Source organism: Crocodylus porosus, unplaced genomic scaffold, assembly GCF_001723895.1.
Source record: "Crocodylus porosus isolate Cpor-Errol unplaced genomic scaffold, CroPor_comp1, whole genome shotgun sequence".
Taxonomy (NCBI): domain Eukaryota; kingdom Metazoa; phylum Chordata; order Crocodylia; family Crocodylidae; genus Crocodylus; species Crocodylus porosus.
In genome coordinates, this window is record NW_017728947.1 from 88887669 (window position 1) to 88894879 (window position 7211).

Here is a 7211-nt window from a genome sequence, read left to right on the forward strand (position 1 = left end):
AGATAGGATTAGTCCGGGAAGTTGAGTCAGTTTACTTATTTTGGGAAAAGTCATCAAGAATTTTAGTGTCTACCATCTGTCAGGATCCTACTTTTAAATCTCAGCCAAAGGCCACATTTTCAGGAGCTCATTACCCCATAGACACTGACTGAGGCAGTGGTTCAGTACTGATAGAGATAAAATAGCGACCTCTTCATGCAATATCCAGATTTCATATAGTTTGATGCTTCTCCCTAAAAAAAAAATCAAATTATTGACATGGCCTCTGTCAACTTCACTTAGAAGACCATACAATGAAGTAACAGGAATAGCTCCTAATAAAAGACAACTTTTGTCAATGAAGAAACCATAGAAATATATTAGCTGTGCATTCTTAATATGGTAAAAGAAGGAATGAGGAAGGACGACAATATTCAGAAATTTCATACTCCAGCTTGCATGAGACTAACTCTCTAATGCCTGTACAACAGTGACCTAAAATCACACAACAAAACAGCTATATAGAAAGAGCAAACTTTTCAAACCTGGGAGCCTATATTCATTTGAACTGCCTTAGTTTTCACCCAGTCCCTTCCCCATGGAAATGAATGTGATCCATCTGCAAGTGACCAATAGCTTTGATTTCCATTTAGGTGTCCCAATATGGCTTCAGGCTCCCATATTTGAGGATTTAGGCCATATATTATACAACAGTGATCACAACTCTTAGTTTAGGCAGCTGAATTTTTACTAATCAGCATTCCTGCACTCAGCTATTCCTTTCTTATATCACTTTCTGTGTCACTCTTATTGGAATATAATTTTTGTTGAGTGCATGACTCAGAATTAATCTATCTGCAGTACAGTGGAGGGGACTTCAGTGTGCTTATGATGTCATAAATCAGTGGCTTGGCTGTTCCTTTACATTTAAGCAGCTAAAGGTCCTTATCAGTTTAGTGAAGGCCTCCTAAATCAACACAATTCTAATGAATGACAAATTGACCTACTGTACATTACTGCAGATAGCTTACATGAGTTATTTGGTAAGAGGCAGAAAAAACAACAGTGTGACCCAGTTCATTTACTCCCTAGACAAAGAAAACTCAGCTGTGTTTGGAGTCTATTGTAATACATGATGACTGGAGAAAATTCTACCTGAAAGAAACCCCCACCCCCAAAATTAGAGAACACCTGGAAGAAACAGAAATACTCTGCTTCCTTGAACTAGACTCACAAGCCACATGGATCATGCAGTGGTGAAAACTAACAACTGGTTAATTATTTATTTATTGGAAAGTCAGCATGGCCACCAGACTGAAATGGCCAATTTAGATCAAATTGTTATTTGTCATCCCGTTTATTTAAGGGCTAAGTTTTGCTCCTAGCAACTGTCACCCAAGTGTCTCCCTTCTAACTCAATAAATCAAACTGTGGATCTATGGCGCACTATCTTCAGATTGGGGCAGAGTCAATTCATAACACCCCAGTGCCCAGGAAAGGGTGTTACCTCCTGGAACACCTCAGTAAGCAGGGGCTGCACACCATATCTTAGGGGGTGCATTTGCTCTACCCTCTGTGGTTGGCCATCTCTGGTTGCCTGTCATGTATTGGGGTATGATATAACTAATGCTCTAGGGTAGTAAGGAGGAAGAGTTTAACAGGAACTAGACATGATCCTGGCCAAGCACTAGGAGTTCAGTGGAGGAAAGCTATATGTGCCCCTCATTCTCCCTAAAGATTTCCTAAAGTCAGGCACAATTTGATTTAATTTGAACCACAACATTTTCAGTGTGAGAACAGACTAAATCATATACGTACAAAAGGTATCTATCAGCAGTCTGGACAGATCTAAAATTTGTAAATCAGAGCAATAAAATGAACACTCCCAGTCCCTTAAGAATGAAATGTAGCTGTGAATACCACACAGATTACCATATGTATCTTGGAAAGTATGCTGATGTATAGCTAGCACACTATATATTTTATAACAGTACATCTACCTTTATAAGGGAATGGACCTGTATTTGTTCTTTTCTCTCTTTGTAAAGAGATTCATCCAGGAATCAATACATGAAGTGGCACCATAGCTACCAGAGCAGTGATTGCAACATAGAGTCATTCAATTATAGTTTTATTAGAAATGTATCTTTAGTTTTAAAAAGCTTTAATATATTCCCACATTGCCACATTCAATGTAAATTGTTCACAAGTTGTAAAACAATAATTTTTTTTTCAGATATAGATGAAGTAAGGATTTGTACATTTAAAAGTCAGGATCAGGGACACTGAAGCCATCCATTTTAAATTACAGTATCCCTCTTCGGATACAAAGTAGGACTACAAAATATAACATGTGTTTAACAATCTGGAAAGCCTGCAAGTAACAGTTAGGAAAATGATTAAAGACAAGCAGAAGCTTCATGGAACATCTGTTGTGCTAGCCCATGAATATCTTTCTCTACAGCTGTACTCATTACATGAGAAATGACTGGAGAGGCAAAAGTTCTATGCCTTAAGTCTCTCCCCTCCCCAGTAATGTTTAACAATTATCATGAGGAGACACTGTGACAGGGTAATAATACAGTAAGTATGAGTCTCTGAAGACCTGGAATATATTCAAGCACTTTTTAAAAACAAGAGCAACTGAACATTTTCCTGCCTTTTCGAGGCCCAGACAAAACTAAAAGCTTCCTTCTGCCTCAACTCTTAAAGCAACAAGAAAAAAATACTTACCTCAGCCATTTTGCAGGCTGGAATTGTAAGATGATGCTACTCAGGATTTGTGCAGTCTTTTGGTTCCCCCTCATTCCCCTAATCCAGTCTACAAATTATACATATCTACCTACCTATCAGGCAGCTGGCTGTTCTGTGTCTTTGTAGGGAACACCTGTGCTTATTTTTGTTCTGAAAGAGAGTTGTTGAGCTGTTGGAGTCATGACTTCATATAGACAAGTAGGTTTTCTAAGGGACCTCTGTAGGTGCTGTAGTCCAATCCCTTGCTCAAGGCAGGATAATTCCTGTATAAGAAGTAGATTCCTTTCCTGAATTTGTGTGATCCCTTCATTCCATTGGCATATAGACACTTTACTATGAAGCTTGTCATTTTCATCATTAGCGTGTGGGCCTGATTCTCCATCATCCTGCCCTGTTTGCAATAAATACCCTAGTGAAAAATGTCACCAGGACATAATGATATAGATTTATACCCACTTTATGATTAAGTAAGGTGCAGATGAGAAAGTACTATGCCTTTAGTTACAAATACCAGTATATAGTTTTGATACAAATATAGTCTTGGAGAGCAGATACTTCTGGAAGCTGACAGTCCCTTTCACACACTTCAAGTTCTGAATGATGACAGCATGTCAAGAGAGAGATGGCTTAAAATTATTAATTATATTAGGAATGGAATTTTCTTTTGAGAATATTTGAGTCATTTTGGCTGCATTCCTGTCCCTTTTGTGTTAATTACCCATAAACATTCCATACAGCACTTCTTCTTTACTTCTTTACTTTCTTCTTTGATAAAATAGTATTTTTTAGCAAACAGTAGAGAATGTTGAACTTTTATCTGAGCTGGAAAATTCAATCACACTGAATTATAATTAATCAGATGGTACCCTATAATCTGTGTGTCCAGTCAAAACCAATGAAGTTGATATTTCTCATCTTGAACACTGAGCACTTGCAACATATTGCTCAAGAACACTTTATGCAAAGACTTAGGACGTGCTTGACAATGCACTGAGAAGTCCCACTGAAGTCAGGTTATAAAGATAATTCAAAGATAATTCAAAGATAATTTCAGTGAATTAGTTTTGGGTCCTGATCCTGCTAAAACTTGGATTTATCCATAATTTTAGGCAATGTAATTAATCCTAATGAAGTCAGTGAGACTTTCCTTGGTGTATTAAGCATGTGACTCAGTTTTTGCAGAATCAGGGCTCAAAAATCCATTACAGAAGCACTTCTTTGAATCAGCAGAAAAATATAAAGAAATCTTAAAGAGAGGACGGACATTTCACAAACAGAAAAAGATGCTATAATTATAGAATTGTTAATTTTCTAGAAATTAATCATTCAGCTCTACTATGAATATGTCTGTTTACGTGTATATCACTTGAAAATTGGGATCAAACCTTAAAATAAAATGGCTTGAGCAAAACCCAGACCTGATGTAAGTAGGGAGGCAACTCTGTTGACTTCAACACACTTGTGATCACTTTACATTGAGTCTGAACCAGTCCAACTATTGTTTTTACAAACAGGGAAAACAGAATCCAAAGGGTGAACTATCCAAATCTGTACTGCACCACTGTCACATTTTTATTATTTTAGAAAGCTTGGAAACTCCAAACTAATTCCAAAGTTCCAGAGATAAGCATATTGCTAAAACCTGTAAAGATCTTTTATCTTAAAAACTGGTTTTCTTTTTAATCCTCTACATAAAACTATGTTCTGTAAGTAGGTTCCTGATTGCACAATTGATTCAAAGCTAACATTCCCATGAAGGAAATGATCAGCAGCCTGACACTACAGTGACAGCTGGGAACACAGAACCAGTAGGTGGGGCAATGCTGTGCCTGAGTTTCCAGAGGAAATATCAGAAAGAATTCCAAGAGCTTGCTGTACAAACAGTGAGAGTGGAGGAGCTGTGCAGTGAAACAGTGCTTGGCTTAACTAGAAAAAATGGTCAAATGGTTGTGCTGGAGCCTCGACAGGACACGTAGCTATATACAATGCAGCTAGCAAAAATCAAGCTACAGATGTTACCCTGGAGCTATGCTTGAAAAAAAGGTTGAATTTAGATTAGGCTCAGTTAGCATGTGCTAGCTATGCGTGACCTGTATTTGACCACTATTCTTAGTCAAGACAAACCCAAAACGGAGAGAGAGTGACTGCAGGGTCATTTAGAATATGTCTACTGGGCATACTGCAACGCTGTGTAGAGATATCCAGCCAACTCTGGTACTAGAAGCAGTATAACCATATTAGCTTGGCATTCCACCCAAGCTAATATACCCTGAATCTCAGCAAGACTAATCCGTGTGCTTATAGGGCCATACTGCTTCTACTGCCTGAGCTACTTTGTTTAGACCTAATGTTCTCAATGCCAGGGATTTGAGAGAGAGGGAAGCCTCCCAGGAAGACTATTTCATGCCATATGAAGCTGCAATAACCAAGGATCACATAGGTTTGGTTTGCAAGATGAGACATTTTCTCAAGATCCCACTGTTACTCAGCCTGCCACCTTGCTCATTATTTCTGTGCATTGATAGTCACAAGTAAAGATCTGGGGTCAAATCCAGTCCTGACATAACTCCACCAATTTGATTAGTGTTGTTATAGCACAGATTAATTTAGCCTTGGGAGACCACTGAGCGGGCCTTGTCTTCTGATAATAAAATATAACCGTAAATTCTAACATGCATCTTACGAACAAGTAAAACCTCCAGTTCCTCTGGTCTAGAGTCCTGGGTATCTGTGCAACCACACCCTGGTCAAGACCTACACTGAAGCCTTTCCTGTGAAAAATGGGAGTAAGTACTCTGCATAGCGGTGGGGTGAGAAGAAGGCCAGGTTTTAATTAGGGGTATCCAACCATACATCGCCTCCCCCCTCCAAGACTGCTGTACTACATACCATCATGACCAACCAGTACCGTTTGTGAAGGGTCTGTGTAGTAATCTCACTGTGATATTCTAGAGGGACCCTAAAAAGGTAGCCAACATCTACCCCCCCTCAGTCACATGGCCATAGGCTTTAAGGCATGTGCTTATATGTACAGTGAATCAGAATTTGATTTACAATGTACACCAGCAAAACAACGTACATGTACTCATTTCAGATGATCAAGCACAATTCAGTTGTGCCTCCTTTGCTTTATGACTCTTTAGTTATGGTAATTTCCAAATGCATTCATACTATACCAAAATCTATTTTAGCCATTATAAATTCTCCCTCTGCACAAGCTAAAATGTCTGATGTACATGTGAGGAACACGGTTAGGTGCCATCATTTGCCACAGCTATGCTGAAGTAGCTATCGTAATGTTCATCAGCTGAGGAACTGTCCATACAGAATATAAACATAGTCACCTTAATATAACATGTTATGCTTAACTATACCGAGAGTAAACCAGCTGACAGAAGTAACCAGTGTATGCACATGATTTCTATTTTGCAAGTCGCTGATCTATAAACATTTCCAGTAGACTTTAATGCAACTACATCCTATAAAGACAAATCCAACAGAAAACCTTATAACTGGACCAGATCAGAGAACTTGGAGATCCACAAAACAAACACAAAAAGACACTACTGGCCCATACATTTTTAGCTAGAGAAGACTGAACAAATGGACTGTGCTGATGCTAATGTTGTGCCTATGAAATGATAGAAAATAAAATAAAATTCAGGCCGAACTTGGCATTGGGATCTGAGGCTTCATCTAAAATAGAGGTTCAAATCCTTTAAAGAGAGGACAAGGGAGAGCCAAACCTGAGTGCAGGCTCCCTTGCTAAGATGGAACAGTCCTGATGTAGCAAGAAACCTTTTTTTGCCTGCTCCCCCCCTCAATGTGAAACCCCTTCATATGCCAAAAATCCCCTTTTGCAGTATTTTCCCCCTTTTGGGGATGCTTTCTCTTTTCTACCTTTTTTCCTTCATCACTCTTCTTCTTTTACTATATTATTATTATTTTTACAGAATATAAGTTGTACTTGTAATAAAATACAGTCTGTAGATGCTTTTATGGGTATAAAATAGTATTCTGCATCAGTATGCCCCCTCTCCCCCATCATATTTGGTCTATTTGTTGAATGTGCCATGGCATTTCACCCTTTTATGTTTTATAGTCTATGCTTTTTAACTTTGTAACAAATGTACTTTAAGTTTAAAAGTAAGCTGTACCATGTAACAATGTTAGCAAGGGCAGGAATCAAACCACAGCTTCTCTGTATGCAGCAGGTCCCTGAATGAATCTTGGTTGATTGCATAACACAGTGGCTAGACAGGATAACAGGCTAACAAGTGGCAATTGACACCTACCAAACCACAGACTAAGGAGAGGAAAGGATCAATACAGAGCCAGGAACTCCCTGAAACTTCACTGTTAAAGGTACAAAAGCCCTGGTTTGAACTAATCACAGCAGTGAATTAATCAGACTTTATCAATGGACTCCCAAAACTGCATGTACCTGTGGATGTGACCCCTGGGGCTGACAGCTGCCA